This window comes from Choloepus didactylus, chromosome X (assembly GCF_015220235.1).
Source record: "Choloepus didactylus isolate mChoDid1 chromosome X, mChoDid1.pri, whole genome shotgun sequence".
Lineage (NCBI taxonomy): Eukaryota > Metazoa > Chordata > Mammalia > Pilosa > Megalonychidae > Choloepus > Choloepus didactylus.
Genome location: NC_051334.1, coordinates 150,064,543 through 150,085,124, shown reverse-complemented (window position 1 = coordinate 150,085,124; position 20,582 = coordinate 150,064,543). Strand labels below are relative to the sequence as shown.

At 37.1% G+C, this 20,582-nt stretch overlaps 1 protein-coding gene across 3 annotated transcripts in view; it reads right to left on the bottom strand.

Moving 5' to 3' along the window:
- Positions 1–20,582, bottom strand: part of LOC119522766 (X-linked inhibitor of apoptosis) — a 65,260-nt gene that overhangs the window by 39,438 nt on the left and 5,240 nt on the right. Inside the window, exon 3 of one of the 3 annotated variants that reach the window (XM_037821391.1) lies at positions 13,354–13,430. The exons of the other annotated variants lie outside the window; for them this stretch is intronic. The gene's annotated coding sequence lies outside the window, so the exon portion shown is untranslated. The remainder of the gene's footprint in view (positions 1–13,353; positions 13,431–20,582) is intronic. 3 annotated transcript variants of the gene reach the window in all.

Below are 20,582 nucleotides of genomic sequence, written 5' to 3'. Positions count from 1 at the left end.
TACTCTGCGTTTTAAAGGTATTTTATGGTATGTGAATTATATCTCAATAAAGCTGTGAAAATATTATTAAATCGAAGTTTGATAATTGTTAGTAAAAACTCTGGTGGGCCACAGGTAATAACAAAGGGGACTTTGCTTATGAAATTATATGCTTTTGATATGGAAAACTGAAAGAGTACATTTTCAGAAGTATGTGAGAGGTCTAAATCATTTCCGTTTGAAGAGGTTGCATATTTAACCTGTTGTGCAGAGCCCAGTTAATATTTCCTTTAACTACATTCTTTAAATCATAACATGAAGAAGTCTGTTTCTATCTCTTTTGGTACTTAGAGGACCTCAGTTCTTATGTTCCCAGTATTTTATTTCTTATGTTGTTTTTCTGTTGCTAATTTTAACATTTTCTGAAATACATTTTCTTCCTGATTTCAAAGAAATCAAACCAATGGGCTGCTTTTAAGAGTAGTTTCCCATGTTATGTGGCATTGAAGCTACGTTCCTCAATTACGAAAGTCTATGACAGCTGTTCATGTTGGTGTTTGTCTATTCCATAGCTTTTAAATTTATAAACTAATACCAAATAGGTATAATTTATGTTTTTCAAGGCAGTTAATTTCACTGACTCTGGTAATATAAGAGATTCTTCTTTAACCAATTCTTATATTCATTCCCAATCTCACTGGAAAACATTCCTTTTTCTTTGTGTGTATGTGTTGGTGTGCTTTTGCACTTTTACTGTAATCGAGTACTGGGAAATGTTTTGGATTCAACATGCACCTAAATTTAAAAATTTTTACACACAGGACAAACTTGTGCATTTTTTTATACAAAGATTTTGGAATTTCTTTAATGGGATTATTCTAAAAACACTGCCTACACTTTAGGATAACTATGTGGTATTTACCACTGACAGAGTTAATTAATATTATTTTCATGAGGCTATTCATTTCCATTAGAATAAGTAAGAGTAAGGCTGCTAAACTTCATTCTTTGCCTGACTTTTTGGTATTTCGTACAATGGGCACAAGTCCTGTAGTATGCTTATATATCAAAATTAAGAATATTATGAGAAAATAAGTTCTCCACGGCTTATGGATAATTTCCCTCAAAGCTATTTGTCAATTAATTTTACGGTAGGGCTCATACGGGTGTCTTTATAGCAACTGTTTGCTAATAAAACAATGAAGACTCAAATGACTATTTTAAAGGGTATTTCCTCTATATGGTAAAAATATTTGAAGACAAAATATTGATTAAATGAGAAAAAAAACTCTAATTTTAAAGCAATAGGGAAAAAAACCCCATGCAGAGAAAGATTCTGAGACTTAATATCAGAACACTACTCAGAATACTCAAAAATGTATTAAGTATTAAGTTATTAACAATAAAAATCTGCCTTACTTGAAGATTAACATTAACTAAGTGTGTGTGCACGTGTGGGTATATATATGAGAGTCAATTATTACCAGCTTAAGCAATTTTTAAAAACAATCTACTCTATATCATGATTTTCAGTTATCAGAGCATCTGAGAAAAAAAATTAGCAAGTAGTTTCATATGTGTACCAGATACAGAAGAGTAATTTTGACTCTGAAGATTAACACAAATTTAATTTAAAATGGCTAACGAGGAAACTACCTTTGATGACTGAAAATTAACTATGATAAATACCCAAAATTGTACTGGAAATAACAAATCATTCTTAAACAAATGACAAAGCAAAATATTTGGTCTCTTCTTCTTTTGAATTTATAGACCTCCACAATCTGTCTGTGCCTCACCCTTCTGGTCTCTGGATGAAATCCATTCAATCACCACTGGCTCACTTAAGGAACTACAAATATTTAACCTTATTTTTCTGCAACCAAGGGCTTGGTTAGAATTACATCATCAAAAAAACATTTATTAAGTAACTATCATTTATCTGGCTTAATATAAAGGAAAGAAAGTGATGTTAAAAATATGACAAGAATTATGGAAGCAATATAACCCTATTAGCTCCCACTGCATTATTCTCATGTTGGCCGAAATACATTATGTAATTAAGTGAACGCATATGTTTAAAACTCAGAAAACGTATGTTTAAATATCTCATCTATGACATCTTTGCTGCTTCTTCCCCGTCAAAGCCCCAGCAGAATGACTACTCTCTGTGCCCCTACTTTATTCTCTACATAATTTGCTCATGATCCAGTTGTACTACAATGATTTAATAATTTAAAAATATCTGTATAAGTGTACATATGTATATGTGTGTATCCCTGCTAGACTGAAGATCCCTTGTGGCAAGGGCTGTCTTATCATACCTGTATCCCCAATGTACAACACACACAGTAGTGCTGTTTCAATTTGCTATAGCTGCCAGAATACAATTTACCAGAAAAGGGTTGGCTTTTACAATGGGGATTTATTAGCTTACAAATTTACAGTTCTAAGTCCATGAAAATGTCCAATTTAAGGCATCAACAGGATGATACCTTCTCTGAAGAAAGGCTGCCAGCAGCTGGGACACCTCTGTTACATGAGAAGACATATGGCTGCTGTCTGCTGGTCCTTCTCTCCCAGGTTTCGTTGCTTTCAGCTTCTGGCATCAGTGGCTTCCTCTCTCAGCCCCTCCAGGGGCTTTTTCTCTCCAAAATTCTCAGGGTGTTTCTCTCTGAGCTCTCTGGGCTTTTTCTGTGTCCTTTATCCTCTCATAAAGGACTCCAGTAAAAGGATTAAGACCCAGCTTGAATGGGCTGGGTCACATCTCAATTGAAATAACCTAACCAAAAGGTCCCACCTACAATAGGTCTGCACCCACAGGAATGGATTAAAAGAACATGACCTTTTCTGGGGTACATAACAGCTCCAAACTACCACAAATGCTTAACAGATGTTAAGCAAAAGAATGAATATTGAATACCTCTATTAGGCCACTGCTCTTCTAATCCCATCCATGACCTCTCCTGACCTCGAGTCCACTCTGATTACTAAAAATTAATATGACATTGTTCTTAGAAAAATGTGACCTAAATAGGAAATGTAATGCATATCATGCAGTGACAAAAACCTATACTAAAATCACATTTTAAAAATACAGGATTCGAAAAGGCAGGGCAAGATGGCAGACTGGTGAGCTGTATGTTTTAGTTACTCCTCCAGGAAAGTAGGTAGAAAGCCAGGAACTGCGTGGACTGGACACCACAGAGCAATCTGTCTTTGGGCATACTTCATACAACACTCATGAAAATGTCGAACTGCTGAGATCAGCGAAATCTGTAAGTTTTTGCGGCCAGGGGACCCGCGCCCCTCCCTGCCAGGCTCAGTCCCGTGGGAGGAGGGGCTGTCAGCTCCGGGAAGGAGAAGGGAGAACTGCAGTGGCAGCCCTTATCGGAAACTCATTCTACTGATCCAAACTCCAACCATAGATAGACTGAGACCAGACACCAGAGAATCTGAGAGCAGCCAGCCCAGCAGAGAGGAGACAGGCATAGAAAAAAAAAAAACAACACGAAAAACTCCAAAATAAAAGCAGAGGATTTTTGGAGTTCTGGTGAACACAGAAAGGGGAAGGGCGGAGCTCAGGCCTTGAGGCGCATATGCAAATCCCGAAGAAAAGCTGATCTCTCTGCCCTGTAGACCTTTCCTTAATGGCCCTGGTTGCTTTGTCTATTAGCATTTCAATAACCCATTAGATCTCTGAGGAGGGCCCTTCTTTTTTTTTTTTTTTTTCAATCCTTTTTTCTTTTTCTAAAACAATTACTCTAAGAAGCCCAATACAGAAAGCTTCAAAGACTTGCAATTTGCGCACGTCAAGTCAAGAGCAGAACTAAGAGAGCTCTGAGACAAAAGGCAATAATCCAGTGGCTGAGAAAATTCACTAAACACCACAACTTCCCAAGAAAAGGGGGGTGTCCGCTCACAGCCATCATCCTGGTGGACAGGAAACACTCCTGCCCATCGCCAGCCCCATAGCCCAGAGCTGCCCCAGACAACCCAGTGTGACGGAAGTGCTTCAAATAACAGGCACACACCACAAAACTGGGCGTGGACATTAGCCTTCCCTGCAACCTCAGCTCATTGTCCCAGAGTTGGGAAGGTGGAGCAGTGTGAATTAACAAAGCCCCACTCAGCCATCATTTGAGCAGACTGGGAGCCTCCCTACATAACCCAGCAGCCCAGAACTGCCCTGGGGGGACGGCACTCACCTGTGACATAGCACAGTCATCCCTCAACAGAGGACCCGGGGTGCACAGCCTGGAAGAGGGGCCCACTTGCAAGTCTCAGGAGCCATACGCCAATACCAAGGACTTGTGGGTCAGTGGCAGAGACAAACTGTGGCAGGACTGAACTGAAGGATTAGACTATTGCAGCAGCTTTAAAACTCTAGGATCACCAGGGAGATTTGATTGTTAGGGCCACCCCCCCTCCCCGACTGCCCAGAAACACGCCCCACATACAGGGCAGGCAACACCAACTACACACGCAAGCTTGGTACACCAATTGGGTCCCACAAGACTCACTCCCCCACTCACCAAAAAGGCTAAGCAGGGGAGAACTGGCTTGTGCAGAACAGGTGGCTCGTGGACGCCACCTGCTGGTTAGTTAGAGAAAGTGTACTCCACGAAGCTGTAGATCTGATAAATTAGAGATAAGGACTTCAATAGGTCTACAAACCCTAAAAGAACCCTATCAAGTTCAGCAAATGCCACGAGGCCAAAAACAACAGAAAATTATAAAGCATATGAAAAAACCAGACGATATGGATAACCCAAGCCCAAGCACCCAAATCAAAAGACCAGAAGAGACACAGCACCTAGAGCAGCTACTCAAAGAACTAAAGATGAAAAATGAGACCATAGTACGGGATATAAAGGAAATCAAGAAGACCCTAGAAGAGCATAAAGAAGACATTGCAAGACTAAATAAAAAAATGGATGATCTTATGGAAATTAAAGAAACTGTTGACCAAATTAAAAAGAGTCTGGACACTCATAGCACAAGACTAGAGGAAGTTGAACAACGAATCAGTGACCTCGAAGATGACAGAATGGAAAATGAAAGCATAAAAGAAAGAATGGGGAAAAAAATTGAAAAAATCGAAATGGACCTCAGGGATATGATAGATCATATGAAACGTCCAAATATAAGACTCATTGGTGTCCCAGAAGGGGAAGAAAAGGGTAAAGGTCTAGGAAGAGTATTCAAAGAAATTGTTGGGGAAAACTTCCCAAATCTTCTAAACAACATAAATACACAAATCATAAATGCTCAGCGAACTCCAAATAGAATAAATTCAAATAAACCCACTCCGAGACATATACTGATCACACTGTCAAACACAGAAGAGAAGGAGCAAGTTCTGAAAGCAACAAGAGAAAAGCAATTCACCACATACAAAGGAAACAGCATAAGACTAAGTAGTGACTACTCAGCAGCCACCATGGAGGCAAGAAGGCAGTGGCACCATATATATTTAAAATTCTGAGTGAGAAAAACTTCCAGCCAAGAATACTTTACCCAGTAAAGCTCTCCTTCAAATTTGAGGGAGAGCTTAAATTTTTCACAGACAAACAAATGCTGAGAGAATTTGCTAACAAGAGACCTGCCCTACTGGAGATACTAAAGGGAGCCCTACAGACAGAGAAACAAAGACAGGACAGAGAGACTTGGAGAAAGGTTCAGTACTAAAGAGATTCGGTATGGGTACAATAAAGGATATTAATAGAGAGAGGGAAAAATATGGCAAACATAAACCAAAGGATAAGATGGCCGATTCAAGAAATGCCTTCACGGTTATAACGTTGAATGTAAATGGATTAAACTCCCCAATTAAAAGATATAGATTCGCAGAATGGATCAAAAAAAAATGAACCATCAATATGTTGCATACAAGAGACTCATCTTAGACACAGGGACACAAAGAAACTGAAAGTGAAAGGATGGAAAAAAATATTTCATGCAAGCTACAGCCAAAAGAAAGCAGGTGTAGCAATATTAATCTCAGATAAAATAGACTTCAAATGCAGGGATGTTTTGAGAGACAAAGAAGGCCACTACATACTAATAAAAGGGGCAATTCAGCAAGAAGAAATAACAATCATAAATGTCTATGCACCCAATCAAGGTGCCACAAAATACATGAGAGAAACACTGGCAAAACTAAAGGAAGCAATTGATGTTTCCACAATAATTGTGGGAGACTTCAACACATCACTCTCTCCTATAGATAGATCAACCAGACAGAAGACCAATAAGGAAATTGAAAACCTAAACAATCTGATAAATGAATTAGATTTAACAGACATATACAGGACATTACATCCCAAATCACCAGGATACACATACTTCTCTAGTGCTCACGGAACTTTCTCCAGAATAGATCATATGCTGGGACATAAAACAAGCCTCAATAAATTTAAAAAGATTGAAATTATTCAAAGCACATTCTCTGACCACAATGGAATACAATTAGAAGTCAATAACCATCAGAGACTTAGAAAATTCACAAATACCTGGAGGTTACACAACACACTCCTAAACAATCAGTGGGTTAAAGAAGAAATAGCAAGAGAAATTGCTAAATATATAGAGACGAATGAAAATGAGAGCACAACATACCAAAACCTATGGGATGCAGCAAAAGCAGTGCTAAGGGGGAAATTTATAGCACTAAACGCATATATTAAAAAGGAAGAAAGAGCCAAAATCAAAGAACTAATGGATCAACTGAAGAAGCTAGAAAATGAACAGCAAACCAATCCTAAACCAAGTACAAGAAAAGAAATAACAAGGATTAAAGCAGAAATAAATGACATAGAGAACAAAAAAACAATAGAGAGGATAAATATCACCAAAAGTTGGTTCTTTGAGAAGATCAACAAGATTGACAAGCCCCTAGCTAGACTGACAAAATCAAAAAGAGAGAAGACCCATATAAACAAAATAATGAATGAAAAAGGTGACATAACTGCAGATCCTGAAGAAATTAAAAAAATTATAAGAGGATATTATGAACAACTGTATGGCAACAAACTGGATAATGTAGAAGAAATGGACAATTTCCTGGAAACATATGAACAACCTAGACTGACCAGAGGAGAAATAGAAGACCTCAACCAACCCATCACAAGCAAAGAGATCCAATCAGTCATCAAAAATCGTCCCACAAATAAATGCCCAGGGCCAGATGGCTTCACAGGGGAATTCTACCAAACTTTCCAGAAAGAACTGACACCAATCTTACTCAAACTCTTTCAAAACATTGAAGAAAATGGAACACTACCTAACTCATTTTATGAAGCTAACATCAATCTAATACCAAAACCAGGCAAAGATGCTACAAAAAAGGAAAACTACCGGCCAATCTCCCTAATGAATATAGATGCAAAAATCCTCAACAAAATACTTGCAAATCGAATCCAAAGACACATTAAAAAAATCATACACCATGACCAAGTGGGGTTCATTCCAGGCATGCAAGGATGGTTCAACATAAGAAAAACAATCAATGTATTACAACACATTAACAACTCAAAAGGGAAAAATCAACTGATCATCTCAATAGATGCTGAAAAAGCATTTGACAAAATCCAACATCCCTTTTTGATAAAAACACTTCAAAAGGTAGGAATTGAAGGAAACTTCCTCAACATGATAAAGAGCATATATGAAAAACCCACAGCCAGCATAGTACTCAATGGTGAGAGACTGAAAGCCTTCCCTCTAAGATCAGGAACAAGACAAGGATGCCCACTGTCACCACTGCTATTCAACATTGTGCTGGAAGTGCTAGCCAGGGCAATCCGGCAAGGCAAAGAAATAAAAGGCATCCAAATTGGAAAAGAAGAAGTAAAACTGTCATTGTTTGCAGATGATATGATCTTATATCTAGAAAACCCTGAGAAATCAACGATACACCTACTAGAGCTAATAAACAAATTTAGCAAAGTAGCGGGATACAAGATTAATGCACATAAGTCAGTAATGTTTCTATATGCTAGAAATGAACAAACTGAAGAGACACTCAAGAAAAAGATACCATTTTCAACAGCAACTAAAAAAATCAAGTACCTAGGAATAAACTTAACCAAAGATGTAAAAGACCTATACAAAGAAAACTACATAACTCTACTAAAAGAAATAGAAGGGGACCTTAAAAGATGGAAAAATATTCCATGTTCATGGATAGGAAGGCTAAATGTCATTAAGATGTCAATTCTACCCAAACTCATCTACAGATTCAATGCAATCCCAATCAAAATTCCAACAACCTACTTTGCAGACTTGGAAAAGCTAGTTATCAAATTTATTTGGAAAGGGAAGATGCCTCGAATTGCTAAAGACACTCTAAAAAAGAAAAACGAAGTGGGAGGACTTACACTCCCTGACTTTGAAGCTTATTATAAAGCCACAGTTGCCAAAACAGCATGGTACTGGCACAAAGATAGACATATAGATCAATGGAATCGAATTGAGAATTCAGAGATAGACCCTCAGATCTATGGTCGACTGATCTTTGATAAGGCCCCCAAAGTCACCGAACTGAGCCATAATGGTCTTTTCAACAAATGGGGCTGGGAGAGTTGGATATCCATATCCAAAAGAATGAAAGAGGACCCCTACCTCACCCCCTACACAAAAATTAACTCAAAATGGACCAAAGATCTCAATATAAAAGAAAGTACCATAAAACTCGTAGAAGATAATGTAGGAAAACATCTTCAAGACCTTGTATTAGGCGGCCACTTCCTAGACTTTACACCCAAAGCACAAGCAACAAAAGAGAAAATAGATAAATGGGAACTCCTCAAGCTTAGAAGTTTCTGCACCTCAAAGGAATTTCTCAAAAAGGTAAAGAGGCAGCCAACTCAATGGGAAAAAATTTTTGGAAACCATGTATCTGACAAAAGACTGATATCTTGCATATACAAAGAAATCCTACAACTCAATGACAATAGTACAGACAGCCCAATTATAAAATGGGCAAAAGATATGAAAAGACAGTTCTCTGAAGAGGAAATACAAATGGCCAAGAAACACATGAAAAAATGTTCAGCTTCACTAGCTATTAGAGAGATGCAAATTAAGACCACAATGAGATACCATCTAACACCGGTTAGAATGGCTGCCATTAAACAAACAGGAAACTACAAATGCTGGAGGGGATGTGGAGAAATTGGAACTCTTATTCACTGTTGGTGGGACTGTATAATGGTTCAGCCACTCTGGAAGTCAGTCTGGCAGTTCCTTAGAAAACTAGATATAGAGCTACCATTCGATCCAGCGATTGCACTTCTCGGTATATACCCGGAAGATCGGAAAGCAGTGACACGAACAGATATCTGCACGCCAATGTTCATAGCAGCATTATTCACAATTGCCAAGAGATGGAAACAACCCAAATGTCCTTCAACAGATGAGTGGATAAATAAAATGTGGTATATACACACGATGGAATACTACGCGGCAGTAAGAAGGAACGATCTCGTGAAACATATGACAACATGGATGAACCTTGAAGACATAATGCTGAGCGAAATAAGCCAGGCACAAAAAGAGAAATATTATATGCTACCACTAATGTGAACTTTGAAAAATGTAAAACAAATGGTTTATAATGTAGAATGTAGGGGAACTAGCAGTATAGAGCAATTAAGGAAGGGGGAACAATAATCCAAGAAGAACAGATAAGCTATTTAACGTTCTGGGGATGCCCAGAAATGACTATGGTCTGTTAAATTCTGATGGATATAGTAGGAACAAGTTCACAGAAATGTTGCTATATTATGTAACTTTCTTGGGGTAAAGTAGGAACATGTTGGAAGTTAAGCAGTTATCTTAGGTTAGTTGTCTTTTTCTTACTCCCTTGTTATGGCCTCTTTGAAATGTTCTTTTATTGTATGTTTGTTTTCTTTTTAACTTTTTTTTTCATACAGTTGATTTAAAAAAGAAGGGAAAGTTAAAAAAAAAAAAAAAGAAAGAAAAACAAGGAAAAAAAAAAAGATGTAGTGCCCCCTTGAGGAGCCTGTGGAAAGTCCAGGGGTATTCGCCTAACCCACCTCCATGGTTGCTAACATGACCACAGACATAGGGGACTGGTGGTTTGATGGGTTGAGCCCTCTACCATAAGTTTTACCCTTGGGAAGACGGTTGCTGCAAAGGAGAGGCTAGGCCTCCCTATATTTGTGCCTAAGAGCCTCCTCCCGAATGCCTCTTTGTTGCTCAGATGTGGCCCTCTCTCTCTGGCTAAGCCAACTTGAAAGGTGAAATCACTGCCCTCCCCCCTACGTGGGATCAGACACCCAGGGGAGTGAATCTCCCTGGCCACGTAGAATATGACTCCCGGGGAGGAATGTAGACCCGGCATCGTGGGACGGAGAACATCTTCTTGACCAAAAGGGGGATGTGAAAGGAAATGAAATAAGCTTCAGTGGCAGAGAGATTCCAAAAGGAGGCGAGAGGTCACTCTGGAGGGCACTCTTATGCACACTTTAGACAACCCTTTTTAGGTTCTAAAGAATTGTGGTAGCTGGTGGTGGATACCTGAAACTATCAAACTACAACCCAGAACCCATGAATCTCGAAGACAGTTGTATAAAAATGTAGCTTATGAGGGGTGACAATGGGATTGGGAAAGCCATAAGGACCACACTCCACTTTGTCTAGTTTATGGATGGATGAGTAGAAAAATAGGGGAAGGAAACAAACAGACAAAGGTACCCAGTGTTCTTTTTTACTTCAATTGCTCTTTTTCACTCTAATTATTATTCTTGTTATTTTTGTGTGTGTGCTAATGAAGGTGTCAGGGATTGATTTAGGTGATGAATGTACAACTATGTAATGGTACTGTAAACAATCGAAAGTACGATTTGTTTTGTATGACTGCGTGGTATGTGAATATATCTCAATAAAATGATGATTAAAAAAATAATACAGGATTCAAAAAATTTTCAAAGTAACAAAAATTTTATATGTGGTAAACAAAAAAAACCTCACCATAATTTAAAATTTATCTTAGGATTCCCTCTTTGCTCATTATTTGCAGAAAAATTACAAGTTTTTCTTACCAGTCCCCTTGTTTCCCTACAGAGGAGCCAGGGTAGAAATACCTGTCAAATAAGCAACAGAAATTCTCCCTTACCTAGTGGAGGTCAATCCCTCTTTTAATTATCTTGACGTATTAGTCATAGATAGTCCACTGTTTAGAAACAGAATTTTTGTTGTTTTTCTTTTTTTTTCTTTAGAAATATCATTTTGATTGACAAAGTACACTTTGTTTTAGTAACTAGGAAATCTATCTATTTAAATGCATCATAGTATAAAAAGCTAATTTTTTAAGTGACAAAAAGGACGTAATTTTTAAATTCAGCTTTTTATACTATGATACATTTACATAAAAATCCAACTTTTAATCAAACTGTTCATTTACATCCTGAAGTTCTTCACACCATGAAGCATACTGTCTTTTAACTTTAAGTTATGGTCAATAAACATTTTTAAGATAAATGACAGTCAAATAAAAAGTTCTTTCATTAAAATTAACCACTAGACCCATTCAAATAACTGAATGGCACTAATCTATAAGCTTAATCAATACCACGGTTACATATAATATGTACTTGATCGTTGTATTGATTAGGTTCATGTGTCAACTTGGCCAGGTGATGGTGTCCAGGTGTCTGGTCAAGCAAGCACTGGCCTAACCGTTACCGCAAGGACATTTGTGGCAGGTTAATAAACCAGAAGGCTGGTTTATTAAATCATCAGTCATTGGCTGCAGCTGTGACTGATTACATCAATGAAAGGTGTGTCTTCCACAATGAGAGAATGCCATCAGCTGGATTTAATCCAATCAGTTGAAGACTTTTAAGCAAGACAGATCGAGGACCTTCACTTCCTCTTCGGCTAGCCAGCAAAGCGTTTCCTGAGGAGTTCATTGGAGTTGCCAGTTTGCTGCCTGAGGAGTTCATCAAACATCTTCATTGGAGTTGCCAGTTTGCTGCCTGCCCTATGGAATTTGCACTCGTGCATCCCCACAGCTGCGTGAGACACTTTTATAAAATCTTTTATTTAGATATCGCTTGTTGATTGTTTCCCTAGAGAACTGTAACTAATACAATCATGAAACCCAGTTCTGTAAACAGCTGGAAGGCATACTAAGAATCAACAAAGGGAATCATCAATTACATGTTCTACACTTAACTTAGTCATAGTAATTCTTAAATTTGAGCACAGACCCTCAATCTTTGCCAAATTATTTATCATAATTAATTCCAGGTACAGTTCCCTTAGGTTGGACACACAGTAAGGTATTCCCTCATCTTTTTTTCAACAAAATTATGGGGCTGTATTCCCCAAAAGAAGGTTTTGCCTGAAGGGCACCACAGGTCTCAGTCAGGCTACTAAAGAATTCACTACTGATCACAATTATTCCATTTCACTGAAAACTGTTCAAAACTTAAGACAATTTACAGTGCTCATTAATCAGTAGTCTTTTATTCAAAATAAACCATCTACAATCCAAACTGTAGAAACATGACATAGATGAATACCTCTTATGCTTATTCAGAACCCTGATTAAAACTGTTCTAAAATCAGAGCAAGAGGAAAAAAAAAATCTCAAGATGGATACTACCACAATATTTAATACAAACAATTGTTTTCCTTTTAAAAAGGTGTGGGGTTAGGAACCCTACTACACAAGCTGTGAACACTTTAGTAGATATCCTTCAAGAATTTTTTCTGTGTGCATGTGCATAGGCTCATTATACATATTTTTTAAAGGGGACATATTGTTCACAGTATTTTGTAACTTGCTTTTAACTTCAAATTCCAATTGTTCATTGCTGGTATATAGGAAAGCAATTGACTTTTGTATATTAACCTTATACCCTGCACCCTCACTGTAACTGCTTATTAGTTCCAGGCATTTTTATTATTATTTGGGATTTTCCACATAGATAATCATATCATTTGCAAACAAAGAAAGTTTTATTTCTCCCTTTCCAAACAGTATACCTTTTATTTCCTTGTTTTATTGCACTAATTAGGACTTTCCAGTACAATGTCGAGTAGGAATGGTGAACGGGGACATCCTTGTCTTGTTCCTAAAGTAGCACACTTTTTTCCCCAATTAATAATATATCATAAGCCTCTTTCTACATAATATCTGGATTAGAATATGAATTTAAATGATACCTGACTGTATGAATGTATCATTACCTCACCATCTAGATCATAACCTCACCAATTCCGTAGTGCTGAATTCATCTTAAACGTATATTTAAAAAATAAACAATACACACATGAACAAACAATTCAAAAGGCACAAAAAGGTATACAGTGGAAGTTGCATCCATTTTATCCTTGTACCTTAAACCTCCAGTTCCGTTCCTAGTGATTCCTAGAAGCACTCTTATCAGTTTCTTGTTTATTCTTCCAGAGATGTTCTACGAATATACAAACATGTATGAACATTTTTTAAAACACAAATGTTAACATATTCTATATATAGTTTGATACCTTCAATGCTGGGCATTTAGACAACTATCAATTTTTTATTGTTATAAACAATGTTGGAGTGAATGTCCTATCTAAATCTCAGTTCATATCATTATTTGCTTTTAGCACCAATATAAATGTTCTCAAACAAGAGTTGTGTCTTATCACCATCTCCTTTTAATCTACCTTGGCTATTAATAGTCTTAAGAAAAAACTAGAAAGCACTTATAAATCTATTTTAAAAAAATGAACAGCTCAATAGAAAATAGGCAAATTTACAAATGAGAAATACTAATGGCCAACAAACATACAAAAGTGTTCAATTTCATCAGTAATTATAGAAATAAACAACTTAAGAGATACCATTTTTGTCCTTTTTGGAAAAGATCACCATCATCACCAACAACAAAAACTCGGCAGTGGAGAAGGTATGAAATAATAGACACCCTCACTGGTGGAAATAAAAATTGGAACATCTTTTCTGGAGGTAATCTGGAATATGTCCTAAAAGTCTTAAATATGTGGTTACTTTTTTGAACTGAACCAGACATTCTAGTTCTCAGCATTAACCCTAAGGAAATGATCAAGGGTGTTTTCAAAACTGTATATATAAGGAAATAACAGGGATGTTTTAAATATAGATAGATAGATAGATAGACAGACAGACAGATGTTCAATGCAGTGTTATTTACAAAAACAAAAAACTCAATGTCCAACAAAAGGGGACTACTTCATAGTTAAATAAATACAGTACTACGGTAATCTAGGACAGCAAGCAAACATTAAAAACTTGGGTTGCAGAATGCTTAAGGACATGGCCACATGTTCAAGATGTTAGTATTAAGTGAAAAAAGCTAGTTACACACACAACTAGATAATGGCACTGTGAACAATCGATTGTATGCTTTGTATGACTGCATGGTATGTGAATATATCTCAATAAAATTGAATTAAAATAAAATCATTGAACTGTAAAAAAAAAAAGCCAGTCACAAAATAATATTGTACTTGGAACTTTGAATAGAAGTGAGATATGGCAGGTCTGTATAGGTTAGAGTGAAATAGCAACACATCCCAAAGTAATTTGGGCAGAGAATACAAATATATATTTGGGGCCCCCCTGAGGAGCTGGGGGAGGATACAGAGGTGTTGGACTTCCTCACATGGATTGTTGCTGATATTCTCACAAACACTGGGGACTGACGGCTAGACATGCTGAGCCCTCTGTCTTGGGGCTTGCCCCTATGATGCTTGTTACTGCAAAGGCGAGGCTAAACCTGCTTATAATTGTGCCTAAGAGTCTCCCCTGAGTGCCTCTTGGTTGCTCAGATGTGGTCCTATCTCTCTAGCTAAGCCACCTCAGGGGGTGATGTCACTGCCCTCCCACCTATGTGGCACCTGACTCCCAGGGGTATAAATCTCCCTGGCAATGCAGGATATGACTCCCGGAGATGAATCTGGACCTGGCATCATGGGATTGAGAACATCTTTTTGACCAAAAGGGGGACACGAAATGAAACAAAATAAAGCTTCAGTGGCTGAGAGATTTCAAATGGAGTCGAGAGGTCACTCTGGTGGACATTCTTACGCACTATATAGATAACACTTTTTAGGTTTTATTGTACTGGAATAGCTAGAAGTAAATACCTGATACTACCAAACTCCAACCCAGTAGCCTTGACTCTTGAAGATGACTGTATAACAATGTAGATTACAAGGGGTGACAGTGTGATTGTGAAAACCTTGTGGATCACACTCCCTTTATCCAGTGTATGGATGGATGAGTAGATAAATGGGGACAAAAACTAAATGAAAAATAGGGTGGGATCGGGGGGATGATTTGGGTGTTCTTTTTTATTTTTATTTTTTATTCTTGTTCTGATTCTTTCTGGTATAAGGAAAATGTTCAAGGATAGATTGAGGTGGTGGTGAGTGCACGGCTGTGTGATGGTACTGTGAACAGTTGATTGTACACCATGGATGACTGTATGGTATGTGAATATATCTCAATAAAACTGAATTTAAAAAAAAAGCTTATCCAGCGATATAAAATTCATGCTCAAGGAGAGGCTAGGCCTCCCTATAATTGTGCCTAAGAGCCTCCTCCCGAATGCCTCTTTGTTGCTCAGATGTGGCCCACTCTCTCTAGCTAAGCCAACTTGAAAGGTGAAATCACTGCCCTCCCCACTACGTGGGATCAGACACCCAGGGGAGTGAATCTCCCTGGCAACATGGAATATGACTCCCGGGGAGGAATGTAGACCTGGCATCGTGGGACGGAGAACATCTTCTTGACCAAAAGGGGGATGTGAAAGGAAATGAAATAAGCTTCAGTGGCAGAGAGAATCCAAAAGGAGCCGAGAGGTCACTCTGGTGGGCACTCTTACGCACAATTTAGACAACCCTTTTTAGGTTCTAAAGAATTGGGGTAGCTGGTGGTGGATACCTGAAACTATCAAACTACAACCCAGAACCCATGAATCTCGAAGACAGTTGTATAAAAATGTAGCTTATGAGGGGGTGACAATGGGATTGGGAAAGCCATAAGGACCACACTCCACTTTGTCTAGTTTATGGATGGATGAGTAGAAAAATAGGGGAAGGAAACAAACAGACAAAGGTACCCAGTGTTCTTTTTTACTTCAATTGCTCTTTTTCACTTTAATTATTATTCTTGTTATTTTTGTGTGTGTGCTAATGAAGGTATCAGGGATTGATTTAGGTGATGAATGTACAACTATGTAATGGTACTGTGAACAACTGAATGTACGATTTGTTTTGTATGACTGCATGGTATGTGAATATATCTCAATAAAATGAAGATAAAAAAAAATAAAATTCATGCTCAAAGCTGGAATAAAAACACACCAGAAAACAAACAAAACAAAATATTGTACAGCATAATCCCAATTATAAAAAATATAGATATACAGGATGTGAGACAAATTGCACATCAAAATCCTACTGTGGTTTTCTAACTACTATGGGATTACTGATTTTATTTTCTTCTTGTGCTTTCCTTAATTTTCTAAATTTTATCCAACAAATATATCAGATTCTAATCCAAAGAAAAAAGCAACTGGATTGTTTGTTAGTAAGGGGACCCTTGTACAATCTGGCCCAGCAGACTAGAGGTGTTATTTGGCTATATGCCATATGAAAATGCTTCCCTCATTTATGAATACATTGGCCCAACAAACAATAGCAGGGCCTGGTACTGCAAGATTTGGCTTTTCATTCACAGAATATAATTTTTATAACTTACAACAAGGAGAGGGAAGGATATGTTCTTTGGTCTTTATTCTTTTTGCCTATGTCCTGAGAATTTTTGCCAGCTTGCTACTTTGTAATATTACTGTTAGAGACCTGCCTCTGAGTCACCCATATGAGAAAGAAGAAATTGTACATTGATGTCAACACTGTAGATCATCAGGCATAAAAAGAGTGATATGGGTCAATTCTCAGAGATAAAAGCAGTGATCAGGTCATGTCCATGATGCTTGGCCATGAACAAATGTCTTTTGGTCCACTGCTTAGGTGGCAGTAAATCACCAGCAGAGAGTGCTAAGACACAGTTAATACCTGATTACTACTTATTGTTAGCTTGAATAGAAAATAAAAGAACTTTGTTGAAGAATGCATCTGAGTGATGTGTATCTCTGGAGTTCTGAACTCACTGACTTTTAAAAATCGTCAATTAATTCAGGGCCCAACAAGAAGAAAGGAATCTTCCCTGATCTTTGGCAAAAAACTCCCCTAAAACAATTTTTAACAAAAGGAACATCTTAGAATCAAGTATACTGAAAGGTGAAATCATTATATTTTGTAGACACTCACAAGGAAAAGTTGTTCACTGTAATTCGACTATGTTTGTGCTGAAAAGGACTGTAGAAATCTCTTATTTTACAGACAAGGAAACTAAGACATAAGGAAGTTAAATGATTTGACTAAGACCACAGAGCTGATTAGTGGCACAGAACTGGAACTTATTCTATTTGATCCTTGACCAGATAACTTACCCTGACAGAGTGATTAGGACACAATACTTTTAAATTAGATGGCTCCACAAGTACCATGCTGGAGTTCTTTTAATGGATGACTTGGGGAGCAGGTAATACCTACCCTAGATGTTTTTCAGAATTAAGTAATTCTCTTCCATGATCATGCTGGGATTTCAAGCATGTCCTGAAACAAGCTCTTGGTAAGAGCCAACATCTTTTCTTTTTCCTCAGTAGAAAATGTTTAGCTATATCTTAAAGCCACTCTGCTGCCTATACTCAAATCTTTGGTAGCCTGGTCTTCCGTCTGGGTTTGAATGAAAACATTCCACAGTAAAGGAAACTGTGCCACAATAAGTGACTTTGAACAAAATTAAAATAGTACAACATATTTAATGAGTATCTACAAACACTACCTACACACTAATTTTCTTTTCCTGCCATCCCATTTTAGCTACATGTAAATTTTTTCTCTAATCTACTAAAACATGCTGAATTGAGAACTAAAAAATACCTTATTTGCTACCCAATCCTTGAAATTAAAAAATGTGGAAATATCTGAAAAATGACTTACATAAAACCTTAAGATACCTCTAAGAGGCCCTGCCTCTCCTCTCTTATGCAGCTTTGATTTTGTTGTTGTTTGTTTCTTTATGTGTTTAAAATAATCCCGAGAACTGTAAAAGTTCAAATATATTCAACTTATGTAAAAGGCAATTAACAATTACATATCTACAAATAATGTTCAAAGCTGACCTGGATAAAGCTGAAGGAAAATCTAAAACTCCGAAATGTGTCCAAGGCTCCTCTGTGGTCAATGTTAGTTTTAGTGCAATACCACTGGGTTAATAAGCCACATTCAATGTGACCTGTAACACATGGGCTTCCTGAGGTATTTTAATTAGATGATTTCTACTCCCTTAGATTAGTTCCAGTAGAGCAAAGGACTGACTGGTTTTCCTCCCAGAATCTTAGTTAGCTAGTAGTTCATGTAGGATGAAAGACAACTGAACAGGGTATCACAGAGCTAAGAATCAGTTACAGTAACAAGGGTACTCATGTAGTATAATTTAACTGCTTAGGAAACAAGGAAATAACCATTATCAAAAGCTTATTTCATAAGGCACAGGCTAGGTGCCTTTACATGACACCACATATTATTCTCACAACAGCGCTGAGGCAGGTATTCTTACACATGCCCTTTTTTGTTTAAGGGGAGGTCAAAATTTAAACATGGGTTTGTGATTCCACAGCTCAATCTCTCTTCTTTCACCATATTGCCTCTGATAATAGCTAAAACATGTAACATGCTTTACAATTCATATCTTTTCATACGTGGTATCTAATTTAACCTACAAATCATATCATGGCCCCCATTCGAAATATGGGAATATTGTGGTTCTGACTGGTTGTTACTCATCAAAGATCATGCGGCCAGTAAGTGACAGTCAAAAATGAAACCCAGTGATCACAACCAACATAGGTCTAAGGAAATCACTATAACGATTATCAGCAGAAGAAAACATTAAATTCTCTGCTTTTTCAAGGCTTGAAAAATTAGCTAGAGCCACAGAAAGGTAATCACATAGCAATATATATGGAGAGGTCTGTGAAGTTAACAAAATTATTACAGGAATAAGTATAGAAATTTAAGCCACATAAGTATTTACAGATACTGGGGAATGTACAGTGATACCAGCTTTGTCCAATTTAGGAAATCAGTTTTAACTCACTCAGTTCTACCTGTATGGTCATCTGAATTCAAGCTATTCCCAGTCTGGACAAGTAGACCTCATTTTTCCCCACAACTCATAACCTTGAAAATACATTATAAAAGCAAATCATGACAAGGTGAATCACATGTATCCTTAATATGGATTATCAAATTATACCAAAATCAAATCCCAAAATGTATCAAATAGCAGAGCTAAAACTATGTCATAATTTAAAATATAATAATAAAAGTACATGCCATGTCCTACAACATGGACTTAAGATGTTGAGGTAGCACTTTGAAAAATGTTTTAAGGCTGAGATAACCCAACCAACATACCTTGAGCACCTTCTACTTTGAGCTGAGCTCTAAGATCATATATTGACAGTGACTGGCATGTAGTAAGTAGTTGCCAGGGAAATATTCATTGGCCAAATTCTTCTACTTGTTATAAAGAAATTTACTGGATGAAAAAGGAAGAATTAAAACTTCCAAGCTTTTATAAATAATCTAAAAAAGGCCTTTCTAAATTCTGAGAAATCAAGCAAAACAGTTGTTGATTAGTTATTGTGTCTAACGTAAGAATTTGAGGCTAAATATATCAGTTATATGTTCTATCTGGCTCTTTGTTTACTTGATAATCTTCTGTCCTCAACATCTTTCGCCTTAGGTCCTCAATTTATTCAAAGCTAATTTTGACAAAATTCGTCAATTTTGACCAAAGTAATTCCATCAAGAAATACATGTTTAAGAAACCTTCACCTCAATGTGACTGGGAAAGCCATATGGACCACATTCCCCTTTGTCCAGTGTATGGATGGATGAGCAGAAAAATGGGGGCAAAAAAAAAGGCACCCTATGTTCTTTTTTACTTTAATTGTTATTTTTCACTTTAATTTTTATTCTTATTATTTTGTGTGTGCGGTAATGAAAATGTTCAAAAATTAATTTTGGTAATGAACGCACAACTATATAATGGTACTGTGAACAACTGATTGTACACTTTGTATGACTGCATGGTATGTATGGTATGTGAATATATCTCAATAAAATTGAATAAAAAAAAAAGAAACCTTCACCTTTTGAAATACAGCATGTAATGGAAGAAAAGCATGAGTATTAGAATCAGAGAAACCTGGATTAAAATTCTACCTTTGTAAACATAATAGCTATATGGACCTTGGCCAACTCATTTAAACCCTCTGAGCTTCCACAAATTTTCTCTACTCTGTCCTATCTCAAACCCAGAAGTTCTTCCCTCTTCAACCTATTCTGTACCCATCCTAGAAAACAGAACAGGCCAGCTTTTCATACAGTAATAATAATAATACACTTGTACCTCCAACAAATTAAAAATCAAGTACTTAGCACATGAAATTTTTAAATAA